The sequence below is a fragment of the Mus caroli genome, unplaced genomic scaffold, assembly GCF_978045245.1.
Source record: "Mus caroli unplaced genomic scaffold, Mus_caroli_1 scaffold_8, whole genome shotgun sequence".
In the NCBI taxonomy this organism is placed as follows: Eukaryota; Metazoa; Chordata; class Mammalia; order Rodentia; family Muridae; genus Mus; species Mus caroli.
The window spans coordinates 18,245,115-18,258,086 of NW_028227263.1; the positions used below are offsets into that span (position 1 = coordinate 18,245,115).

The 12,972-nt window shown below is 46.0% G+C and overlaps 1 protein-coding gene and 1 pseudogene across 4 annotated transcripts in view; one reads left to right on the forward strand and one right to left on the reverse strand.

Moving 5' to 3' along the window:
- The window catches only part of Srcap (Snf2 related CREBBP activator protein), a 46,964-nt gene extending 45,718 nt beyond the window's left edge, over positions 1-1,246 (reverse strand). For all 4 annotated transcript variants that reach the window (XM_085841294.1, XM_085841295.1, XM_085841296.1 and 1 more), the window contains exon 1: positions 1,027-1,246. The gene's annotated coding sequence lies outside the window, so the exon portion shown is untranslated. The remainder of the gene's footprint in view (positions 1-1,026) is intronic.
- On the forward strand, positions 610-4,699 carry LOC147002850 (uncharacterized; annotated as a pseudogene).
- The last annotated feature ends 8,273 nt before the right edge of the window (positions 4,700-12,972 follow it).

Here is a 12,972-nt window from a genome sequence, read left to right on the forward strand (position 1 = left end):
TCCGCCTGCCTCTGCCTCCCAAGTGCTGGGACTAAAGGCGTGTGCCACCAACCGCCCGGCAAGAAAGAGCTTTTTAAGCAGACATAAGTGAGGAAGGCGCCAAGGAGACCTAACAGCCGGAAACAAGCAGGGTTAATAAAGTATTCAAGATCCGGAAGCATTTGCCCAGTTAATTCCTTATCTAGGTGTTGTGCTGCCTTGATTCACCCTCCAGAACATTCCAAGGATTGGAGGTAATCCAAAACCATGAGGCCCCAACCACTGACTCCAGCCTTCTTTAAGATCTCCCAATACCCCCCCCCCCCCCGCAGTGGACTGACCCAGCATGACCCTTGACCTCTGCCAAGTTTTGACTCCTCAGACGGCGGCCCCGCCCCCTCGGGGTCGCCCACCCCACCCAACGTGCGCGACCGGCTGGGGGAGGGGCCGGCGCGTGCGCGGCCCGGGGGCGGGGTGAGCCGGCGGCGCGCACGGCCCGGTGTGTGTGTGGGGGGGGGCGATTCCCGCCAGAACCCGAACCCATAGACCGGGTCACAGGACTCAGAAGTCCGCGTCCGTCCGCGCCCCCACATCCACAGACCGCAAAGAGCTCGGGAAGGAAGGGTTCGTGCGCCAAGTCTCGGGCTCCTAAATGGCTTATGGTGGGCGCGCGCCCGGACTACTCGTCCCGTGCACCCCTTTCCCTCGTCCGCGCCCCCGAGGGGAGGCAGGTTGGTGGGCGGGCAGAAGCGCACCTGGGTCCGTCCTCTCGAGGGCTGCTCGCTCGCGTACGCGTGCGCAGAAGGGCAGGAGGGGGGCGAGGCGCCGCTCCGACACCAGGTGCCGCTCGGCCCGACGCCCTCCCCCCCACCCCCGGCTCCGGGAGCGCGCGCAGGCAACCTCGCTCGCCGGCCCCAGGGCCCCGCCGGGCGGTGCGCGCGCAGCACCCCGGGAAGGTGGGAAGCGGCGCTCGGAGATGCGCGCGCAGGCACCCGTCAGGGGAGGGGAAAGTGTGGGGACTCCGCCATCTTGTCTCCCTCTCCTTACCTGCGTCCTCGGGGGCGTGCTCACCACCCCCCCTCCCGCCGAGGAGGGGGGAGGGCCCCCTCTTGGTCGCCGCCTTCACCGCTTTAAATTCCCCTAAGGGCCGTAACACGAGCCACCCCGATGCTCCCACCGCTTCCAGTCACGCCGCGAAGAGGTGCTCGGTGAGTTGAAGAAAAAGACGCTACTCCCAGCGACCCGGCCGCCGCCTCCGCTGCTCCCGAGGCCTCACCAAAATGGCCGCCGCCGTCTCGGCCGCCACCGCCACTAGCACCACCACTACCACCACCACCAAGGCTCGTTATCGCTACCGCCAGAGCGGCCCGTCTTCTCGCGATACACAGTAACTGGAGGCTGGAGGGGCGGGTAGGCTCGCGTGCTAGCGTAGGACTGTGCGGCGCAAAGCAAGGTGGGAGTTGTAGTTCTCTCAGAGGCTCCATGCTGGCCCAGCACGCTTCAATAGGTCTGAAACTCGTGCTGCATTGCAGCTGCCCACTGGGACCACCCTTTGGATTTCGGAGTTTTTGTTCTTACATATCACCCAGTGAAATCAAACAAATGAGTAGAGGAGCTTAGACCTTCTGATTCCTACAGCAGTTACTTTTTGGTTTTGAAAGGTAAGGTGTAACAATGTAGCCTTGGCTGACATGGACTCGCTATGTAGATCAAGCTAACCTTAAACTTACAAAGTTGCTCCTGCGTCTCCCTGGAATTAACGAATGCACCACCACTACCAGCTGCGGTTGACTTTGTAACACTGGTTTCCCCAAGAACTCTCAAATACAAGTACCATAGGTTTGCAGTCTTTTACATTTAAGAACTATTTGGAGAGGTTGAGAACATAGCTCAGTGATTAAGAATATTGGCTGCTTCCTCTTTCAGAGGACCGACATTCTATCTCCACACTAAAGAAGCTCCTAACTGTTATTCCAGTTCCAAGGAATCCGACACCCTCTTCTGGCCTCAGAGAGCAATACACAAACACGGTGCACAGACATACACGCAAGTAAAACTCCCATTCACATCAAATAAAAATCCTTAAGGAAAAAAAGGCCGGGTGGTGGTGGCTCATGGCTTTTAATCCCAATAGAGGCTGACGAATCTCTGATTTCAAGGCCATCCTGGTCAATGAAGCTGGCTCTAGTACAACCAAAGCTACAGAGAAAAATTCCTGTGTCTAGGGGGGAAAAAATCCCTTAGAGAATCTGATACTCCCTTCCGATTTTAAGGATGCATTTATTATCTACAACGGTTCCAAGGAAGATTTTGAGCCCTTGGTTACATAACAAGATCCTGCCCCAAAACACAACTAATAATTAAGAAAACAGGATAAAAATAAATCAGAGATGGACAGAGGAGAAGCTATTGTGGGGAAATGGAAGTTGAATAGAGACTGGAAGAAAGATTCTTTACAGCTAGGTATGGTAGCATATATGCACAATCCCAATTTACTGGTTGAGGCCAACCTGTGCTGTTGCATAAGTCAATACACACATACACACACACACACTAAGATTCTAAAGTTCAAGATTATCCTGTCTAAAAAAAGGATATGCATATAATCTTATAGTAACTATGTGTTGCTTTTTTTCACTTTAGTACTTTAAAGGTGTGTGTGTGTGTGTTTAAATAATTTACAGAGGCAGAGCTGGAGAGATGTTTTAAGTGGTTAAGAGCACTGGCTGCTCTTCTAGAGAACACAGGGTTTGATTCTCAGCACCCACATGGAAGCTTTTAACAGTTTCTAACTTTAGACTTAAGGGAATTGAAACCTTCTAATACATAGACATACATTCAGGCAAACACTTATAAAATAAAAATAAATTCTAAAATTACAGAGGTAATGTTTGCTTTTGTAAAAATAAATGTAGTATGAATTATCAGTAAAAGGATTATCTGCAAAAAAAAAAAATTTCCCCACATGTTCCCAGTACCCTGCCTAGAGAATTCTACCCAGAAGTAATCAGTGTTGAGTATAAATTGTTTCACACTTTTGCTTACTTTGGCAATTTATAATTGTTTTACATTTTGCCTTTTCAGACTTATAATATCTGGAAAGATTAATAAAGATAGTGATGGGGCCAGATGTGGTGGCACCTCTCGTCGAGGCACCCAGCGGGCATTAGCAGGGAAAATTTCTGAATTCAAGTCCAGGCTGGTTTACATAGTGAGACCCTATCTTTTTATGTCCTGTCCCCACCCCTCCACTTGTCCCTCCTTGCCCCACCAAAAGAAAGAAAGAAGGTAGTGGTAGTGGAAGAGAGATGACTCAGCAGTTAAAAGTACTGGCTGGCTCAGGCTAGAGGACCTGACTTTAGTCTAGGACCAACAAGACAGCTTGCAAAAATCTTGCCATTGTGCCACTGCACATATTGCACAGGCAAGGAGATTTGCCACTAAACCTGATGTGAATTTGATGCCTGAAACTCGAAAAGTAGACGGAGAATAAGGGTCTCTATTTCAGTTGGTAGAGTGTTTCCTGAACATTGTGAAACCTTGGGCTCAATTCTTACTGCCATTTTAAACAGATGTGCTAGCATACAGCTATAATGTGGCATACACCATCATTCTGGAGGAGGTGGCAGGAAGAATCAAAGTTCAGGGTTATCTAGTGAGTCTCGAGACCAGCATGGACTATATGAAATTCTGCTGAAAAGAAAAATAACTAGCTCAGTTGGTAGTGTGCTTCTAGTGCATGCACAAAGCCATAGGCTGGCTGTGAGCACTACATAAAACTTGCTTTGAAAATGCATGCCTACAGTCCAGTACTTGAAGATTGAAGCAAGATGATCTCATGAGGCCACTTGGATCCACATAGTGAATTCCCAGCCAGTCAGGTGTATATGGTGAGACCCTGTCTCAGAAAAACAAAAACAGGGAGGGGGTTGCATGTAGTTCAGTTGGTAGTGTGCTTGCTTCAACTGGAAATGATAATCCTAGTACCGGGAAGTGGATACAGGAGGACCAGCAGTTCAGGGTTATTCTTACCCACAATACAAGTTTGAGGACAGCCTGAACTTAAACCCTGAAAGCTGTGATTCTGTATCTGTAATTCTAGCACTTAGAAGTTCAAGACCAGCCTGGGCAATATAGTTTCAGACCAGAATTGGCTAAGATTACACACCTGTAATCCCAGCAAATGGGAGGTAAAGGTTTGAGGATCAGGAGTTAAGAGTTATCTGAGCAGCCCAGTGAGTTTGAGGCCAACCTGGGTTGTATGGAATCTTGTTTCAGTCCCACTCAAAACCAACAGCAAAAGATGGATGCCAGGGGTGGTGTCACAGTAGCCCACAAGCCAGCTTTGATGGGCTTTTGCAAGGAGCACAGATAATTGACAAAGATGGTGATAGTTTGCCCTGGAGGATAGTCCTGTACAAAGACAACGTATATGGGGCTGGAGAAGGGAGCTTAATGGTTAAGAGAAGCTACTGTTTCTCCAGAGGACCCCAGTTCTGTTGCCAGCACCCACATAACAGTTCACACACCTGCCTATAGCTCCAGTGTCAGAGGATCTGATGCCCTCTTCTGGCCTTCTTTGGGCACAAGGCATTTATGTGGTGCACAAACATATAGACAGGCAAAACATACATAAAAGAGAAAAACAAAAAAAAACATGAGCATATATCTTTGTCTAAATATATCTGTAATATATCCTCCTTATATATGTAATGCTTCTAATGACATTAGTATTATTAATATAGCTTCATAATTGGTTTTTTTTTTTTTTTTTTTCCGAGACAGGGTTTCTCTGTATAGCCCTGGCTGTCCTGGAACTCACTTTGTAGACCAGGCTGGCCTCGAACTCAGAACTCAAGACTAACTCTGCCTCCCAAGTGCTGGGATTAAAGGCGTGCACCACCACCGCCCGGCTGTTTTTTTTTTTTTTCCAATGTTGGAGTTCACCCAGGGCCTATACCAGGCTGGGCCAGTGCTCTGAGTTTTATCCTTAGTTAACTATTTTACATCTAACTGTTCATATTGTGAAATTCTTTTCTCAAAAGTAAAAAAGATATTTATCTGCTTCCTTTTAAAATGCTCTGTCTCTGTCTGTCTGTGTATGTGGGGTGTCTATATGTGTATGTATGTCCATGTTCCTGTGTAGCTGGGTAGATATGTGAGTGCACTTGCACGTGTGCTCACATGCACACAGAGGACCAAGTCATCACACACTCAGACAGTCTCTCTCCTCTTAACATTCTAACTGTCCTTGGCTGATTACAATGGACCTGGGTTTGTTTGTTTGTTTGTTTGTTGTTGTTGTTGTTGAGGGCATCCTCATGCGTCGGCATCACTGCAAGCACTCCTGTTCATTCAGAGCCTAGCTCTGAGGTAGGGAAAAGCTTGGTGTGATGGCAGGTGTCTGTAATCCCAGCACTCTAGAAATTGAAGGAGGATGAAAAATTTGAAGCCAACACAATAGAAAAAAGAACAAGCCAGGTGTGGGAGGTGAGAGTTGAGGCAAACCTGTAATCTTGCAACACTCCAGTGGGAACTGGAGAATCATCTGCAGAGACCAGCCTAGCTAGGACCACATATCAAAACTGTCTCAAAAAAAAATCTGGACAAAGAGCCTGAGTGGTACTGATGATGCACACCTTTAATCTCAGCATTTGGGAGGCAGAGACAGGCAAAGCTCTTGAGTTCAAGGCTAGCCTGGATTACAAAGCAAGTTCCAGGACAGCCAGGGCTACACAGAGAAACCTTGTCTTGGGAGGAAAAAAAACAAAACAAAAAACCCAAAACCTTGGACAAACATACTTGAAAAATAGGGCTGGGGAGAACTATTAGTGGGTATTGTGCTTGCTATGAAAACATAAGGGATCTGAGTTTGAACCCCCAGCATCTGTATAAAAAACCTGATGCCGTGATAAATGTCTGTAACCCCATTCATTGCTGGTGTGTGGACACAGGTAGATCCCAGGGACAGGCAAGCCAGCCTAACACAAAGGGTCAATTCCCAGTTCAGCCAGAGGCCATCTGAAAAAATAAGGTAGAGAGGCTGGGAATGATTAAAAGCACTGATTGCTCTTCTAGGGAACCCAAGGGTTTGTAACTCTAGTCTCGGGATCTGATTTCCTCTTCTGGCCTCTGTGGGCACCAAGCAGGTATGTGGTATACAATATATATGTAGGCAAAATACTCAATACATATAAAAATAACCTTTTAAAAACATGGTGGACAGCAACAGAGGAAGACTGGCCCTACTTCTCATGCATCTTTGAGGAACTCATGCAAATATCAGGAAGGGGGTGGGAGTGGCAGACCTAGCAAGATTGAAAACAAGTGAGATAATGAGATGGGTCAGATCTGGGCACCTAAAAACCTAGTAAGACACTCATATCTAGTTCCATAAAAGGAAGTCGTGGTAATTGTTCAGCATCAGCCTGGAGTCCTACTATTTGGGGCAGTTAAGCATGCTCCAAGTGTTGGAAAGCTCCTTGTCTCACTCTGCCCAGCGGCAGCTTCTCTTCTCTTCTCTCCTTTTCTCCCTCCTCTTCTCTCTTTCCCCTTCCTCCTCTTCTTGAACCCCAGGCTGGTGTCAAACTTGCTTACTTTGAAGCTGAAGACTCCCGTGAACTTCTGATCCCTGTGTCTCCACCTCCAGCTTGCAGGGACTACAAGCAAGTGCCACCATGCCAGAGTTTATCTGATTGTTATAACAGAGCTACACCTCCAGCCCCTTACTCTGTAGCAGTTTTGGTTTTTTTTTGCGGGGAGGGTATTTTTGTTTTGTTTTGTTTTTTGAGATAGAGTTTTTCTGTGTAGCTCTGGGTATCTTACAACTTGCTCTGTAAATCAGGCTGGCCTCAAACTTTAAGATCCACCTGCCTCTATCTCTCAAGTGCCGGATTAAAGGTGTGTGCCCAATTTGTAGCTTTTGTTTTGTTTTGTTTTGTTTCGAGACAGGGTTTCTCTGTGTAGCCCTGGCTGTCCTGGAACTCACTTTGTAGACCAGACTGGCCTCAAACTCAGAAATCTGCCTGCCTCTGCCTCCCGAGTGCTGGGATTAAAGGCTTGCCACCATGCCCGGCTAATTTGTAGCATTTTAAAAAAATAGACGTGTGTGTGTGTGTGTGTGTGTGTGTGTGTGTGTGCTGGTGCTAGGGGAAAAAAAATCAAAGGTTGTACTGTACCATTAAGCTATACTGCTATACCCAAAATTAAACATAATATTCTATATAGCTTTCTTTTTGAGATTGAGTGTTGCTCCTGAGAATTCACCATCCTCCCTTACCTACTTTACCTTGTGAGTATAGAGATGGGTGTATGTCACCATACCTACTGCCAACCCTAGTCTTTTGAAAAGATTTCTGTAGGGTAGCTGGAATTTTCCTCAAGCTTGCAGCAACCCTCCTACTCTTCACTGCAACAGCAGCAAATATTGCATCACCGCTCAACTCCATATAGATTCCCCAAGATCTGAGTGTGTGCTCATAGTTGTGTGTGTGTGCATCACCATGCTCAACTCCATATAGATTCCCCCAAGATCTGAGTGTGTGCTCATAGTTGTGTGTGTGCATCACCATGCTCAACTCCATATAGATTCCCCAAGATCTGTGTGTGCTCATAGTTGTGTGTGTGCATCACCATGCTCAACTCCATATAGATCCCCAAGATCTGAGTGTGTGCTCATAGTTGTGTGTGTACATCACCATGCTCAACTCCATATAGATTCCCCCAAGATCTGAGTGTGTGCTCATAGTTGTGTGTGTGCATCACCATGCTCAACTCCATATAGATTACCCAAGATCTGAGTGTGTGCTCATAGTTGTGTGTATGCATCACCATGCTCAACTCCATATAGATCCTCAAGATCTGAGTGTGTGCTCATAGTTGTGTGTGTGCATCACCATGCTCAACTCCATATAGATTCCCCCAAGATCTGAGTGTGTGCTCATAGTTGTGTGTGTGCATCACCACGCTCAACTCCATATAGATTCCCCCAAGATCTGAGTGTGTGCTCATAGTTGTGTGTGTGCATCACCACGCTCAACTCCATGTAGATTCCCCCAAGATCTGAGTGTGTGCTCATAGTTGTGTGCGTACTTGCATGTGATTGTCAGATCCCTTGGGACTAGAGTTATAAGAAGTTGTCAGTCACCATATATGACACTTGCTGGGAACTGGACTCGGATCCTCTGCAAGAGCAAGTACTCTGGGGTTTTTTGGGTGGGGTAGGGGGAGCCAGTACCTGGCAGAATTTCTGCCTTGAAACTCATTCTGTAGACCAGGCTGGCCTCAAACTCAAGAGATCTGCCTCTACTTCCCAAATGCTGAGATTAATGGTGTGTGCTACCACTGCCAGGCAGCCCCTCTGTATTTTTAAATAATGTAAAAAAAAAATCAGTATTAGAGACAGATTAATAGTATTAAGAATTCTCTCAGCTGGACGTGGTGGCGCATGCCTTTAATCCCAGCACTCGGGAGGCAGAGGCAGGAGGATTTCTGAGTTGGAGGCCAGCCTGGTCTACAAAGTGAGTTCCAGGACAGCCAGGGTTACACAGAGGAAACCCTGTCTCGAAAAACCAAAAAAAAAAAAAAATTCTCTCTCTCACACACACACCCCAAAAAGAATCGTTTCCCTTTATAGATCAATAACTCTTGTAACTCCAGTAAGATAGGCTTTTTGGTTTGGTTTGGTTTTTGGTTTTTTGAGACAGGATTTCTCGGTGTAGCCCTGGCTGTTCTGGAACTCACTCTGTAGAGTGCCTGCCTCTGCCTCCCGAGTGCTGGGGAGATAGGTCTTACAGAGGGAACAGATACTGTTTTCAGAGATGTAAAGTTACTTATTTAGCCAATCAGTCCAGAGCTCAACAACTTCCACTAATTTGACGGATCCTGAACAAAGTGAATGGGCAGAGGCAAGAAGACTCAAGAGGAAACCCAGAGCTCTGCTGACTCTGAGAGCAGTGGGAACTGATGAAGGCATTTGTCAACCCTACTTAACACTGCCCAATATACTGGAGTTAATGACTGCTAGACTTGCAGAAAATGGTCAGTGTATGCCATCCTGGCCAGTGATGACTCATCAGCATCAACCATGGTAGCCTCCTAGGGGAGTCAGCAAGCTCAGGCAGCCCACTGTTGTTACCATGGAACCCTTTGGGAAGTACACATTCTGTCCCCCAAATTCTTTCTTTCTTTTTTTTTTTTTTTTTTTGGTTTTTCAAGACAGGGTTTCTCTGTATAGCTCTAGCTGTCCTGGAACTCACTTTGTAGACCAGACTGTCCTCGAACTCAGAAATCCACCTGCCTCTGCCTCCTGAGTGCTGGGATTAAAGGCATGCGCCACCACGCCCGGCTACGTCCCCCAAATTCTTATTTCTGAGCATTTGGGGAGGAGGAAAAATTTAAGGTTCCTAGTGGGGAAAGGGCTTTAGCTCAGTTGGTATAGTGTACATCCATAAAGCCTGGTGTTTGCTCCTCAATACTGCATAAATTGGGTGTTGTGGTCCACACTTGTAATCCTCAGTTATGTAGTAAGAATGATGCTAGCCTGTAACAAATTAAACCCTATCTCAAAAATGTTCTTATGCCAAGTATAGTGTTGCGCCTTTAATTCCAGCACTCAGGAGGGAGGCAGACCCTTGTGAACTCAGAGCCATCCTGATCTAAATATGAGCCTGTCTCAAGAAAACAAATGTCAATACTTAACATTTTTACATGTATTTCCTTTTTATTACCATTATGTTTTGAAGCAGGGTTTCACTATGTAGACCAGGCTGACTTTGAACTCATAGATACCTACCTGCCTCTGCCTCCTGAGTGTTGAGATTAAAGTTGTGCGGCACCATGCTTAGATTTTTTTAAATTAAATTATGTCTAAATATGTGTGTGTCTGCATGTGAGTATGTGGATGTGACTGCAGGTACCTACAGAGTCCAGAGGCATCAGGTTCTCCAGGAACTTGAGGTAACTGTTGTGAGCTGCCTGATGCAGGTGCTCGGAACCAATCTCAGGTCCTCTGGAAGGGCAGAAACTTTTTTTTTTTTGTGGTTTTTCGAGACAGGGTTTCTCTGTGTAGCTCTGGCTGTCCTGGAACTCACTTTGTAGACCAGGCTGGCCTCGAACTCAGAAATCCGCCTGCCTCTGCCTCCCGAGTGCTGGGATTAAAGGCGTGCGCCACCACGCCCGGCTGGGCAGAAACTTTTAATCACTCAGCCATCTCTCCCAACTCCTGTTTTTCTTTTTTCAATTTACTTTTAATTTTTTTATGTGGAAATGTTTTACCTGTATTTATGTATGAGCACTACCTATGTGCAGTGCTCTCAGAGATCAGAGGAGGGTGTCAGATTCTCTGGGACTAGAGTCACACATGGTTGTGAGCTGCTATATGGGTGGTGGGAACTGAACTCAGGCCCTCTAAAAGAGCAGCCAGTGCTCTATTTTTTTTTTCTAGAAGTAGACTAGGGGCTGGTGAGATGGCTCAGCAAGTAAATACACTTGCTCCCAAGCCTAATGATCTAGGTTTGATCTCTGGGCTCATATGGTGGAAGAGGAAGACAAGAATAGACAACTCCTCTAAGTTGTTCTCTGATGTCCCAAAAAAATGTAGAAAAATTTTAAGTGGATTGGGACTTGATAGTTTAATTAATAAAATGCTTTCCTTGAAACACAAGGACATGAATTCAATCCCAGAACTCACATAAAATATCTGGGGATAGGGCCAGCAAGATAGCTCAGTGGGTAAAAAAGGTGTTTGCCATCAAACCCATAAATTCTCCTCTGACCTCCACTTGGGTACTGTGGCACACCTGAACATCTACAAAATAAAATAAATATGATTAAAAAGAAGAAAAAAATTTTTTTAAAAAGCTGGGGCCAGGTATACTGGTGCACACCTTTGATCCTGGCTCTAGGGAAGGGAAGCAGAGGCAAGCAAATCTCTGTGAGATTGTCTCAGGCGAGACGCCTGACATTAACCTCTGCCCTCTATATTCATGCACACATACGAGAGCTCTTTGCTGTGACTGGGACCCTGGAACAAGGGACTCCATGTGAAATCTAAGGAAGTCTGATTAAACTTTAGTTCATAACAGCACTGTTTTGAAGAGTCAGTTCTATCATGCTAATATAAGATTTTCACAGTAGATGAGGCTGAGCATGCTTAGTTTCAGAACCTTGCCACACTCTCTATGCAATTATTCTATAAACCTGAAAGTACTGTAAAATGAGAAGTTGGAAGCGAGAGAGATGGCTGTGATTAAGAAGTCCCAGGGTCATTTCCCAGCACCCACATGGAAGCCCGTAACTATCTGTAAGTACAGTTCTAGAGGATATGAAGCCCCCTTCTGGTGTCTAGGAGCCAGGCACTATTGTGGTCAATAGACATAAATGCAGACAAAAGACTTATAAAGTACAAGTGTAAAATACAAAACATTGTTGTGTAGTGGAACGCACCTTTAATCCCAGCACTTGGAATTCACAGGCAAGTGGATCTCTTGTGAGTCTGATGAGTTCTAGGTTAGCCAGAGCTACAGAGTTAGAAACAACAAGCCAGGCAGTGGTGGCGCATGCCATTAATTCTAGCACTCAAGAAGCAGAGGCAGGTGGATCTTTTCAGTTTCAGGCCAGCCTGGTCTACAGAGGGAGTTCCAAGACAGCCAGGGCTACATAGAGAAACCCTGTCTCCAAAAAAACAAAACAAAAACAAACAAAAAAGATTAAGAAGACTCTTAGGAAATTTAAAATATTTATTTAATTATTATGTATTGTGTGTGCATGGATTCAATGGTGTCCATTCAGAGCTCAGAAAACACATTATCAGAATTGGCTCTGTTCTTCTACCATGTAGGACCTGAGGAATACAGGCTTACTGGCAAGCAAGCCCCTTTACTCACTGAGCCATCTCACCAAGCCTGTGGGGTTGGTTGGTTGGTTTTGTTTTTTGACAGTTGCTAGAGGTCAGACCGTGCTAGACATAAATGCAGCTTAGTTGCTAATTTGCTAAGACCTTGGCTATTTTCCTTTGTGTGTGCAGTATAAGGATAGAACTGAACAAGGGGCTGACACACTGGGCCAGCACTAACTGCACCCTTAGTTTAGAAAACCTAGAAAATCCCTTTCCCAAAGGCATCCTTTCTCCCTGGTTTCCATTAGCCATATACAATGCCTGAACCTCAACTTGCCCATCTTTCTTTTTCATATTTGTAGTAGTGAGACTTGAACACAGAGCTTAATGAATGCTAGGCACTCTATCACTGCATCTACAATTTACCCATTCTGAAGTAGTGAAATGACGGCTTGAGAGTTGGCTCAGTGGTTAAGCACATTTAGTCTTGCAAATACCCCGATTCGATTCCCAGGACCCACGTGGAGGCTTACCTTATCCTTGGGAAGACATGCATGTGGTGCACAGACATAGGTGCAGGCAACAAAATACTCACAAATGCCGGGCGTGGGGGCACACGCCTTTAATCCCAGCACTCGGGAGGCAGAGGCAGGCAGATTTCTGAGTTCGAGGCCAGTCTGGTCTACAAAGTGAGTTCCAGGACAGCCAGGGCTACACAGAGAAACCCAGTCTTGAAAACCCAAATAAATAAATTATTTCATTAAAAAAAACCACTCACAAATAATATAATAAATAAGGTAAAAAAAAATTGGTGAAATTCTTCTTAGGGGGTCATGAGGAACCCTAATAGGTAAGTGCTCTACTAATGAGCTACATCACTGCTCTCTTTCTGACCTATTTTTGTTTTGAGACAAAAATCCCAGGTTGGCCTTCAGGTCAGCTATCTAGCCAAGGCTGACCTGGAACTTTTTCTTTTGTATGTGAACCAGGGTCTCACTATTTACACCTGACTGGCCCATACCCTGCTGTGTAGACCAGGCTGGCCTCAAACTCAGAGATCTACTCACCTGTCTCCCAAGGGCTAGGATTAAAGGCTTCATTACTACACCAGGCAGGGCCTTGAGTCTCTTTTTACTCTTACCTCTATTGCCCAACAC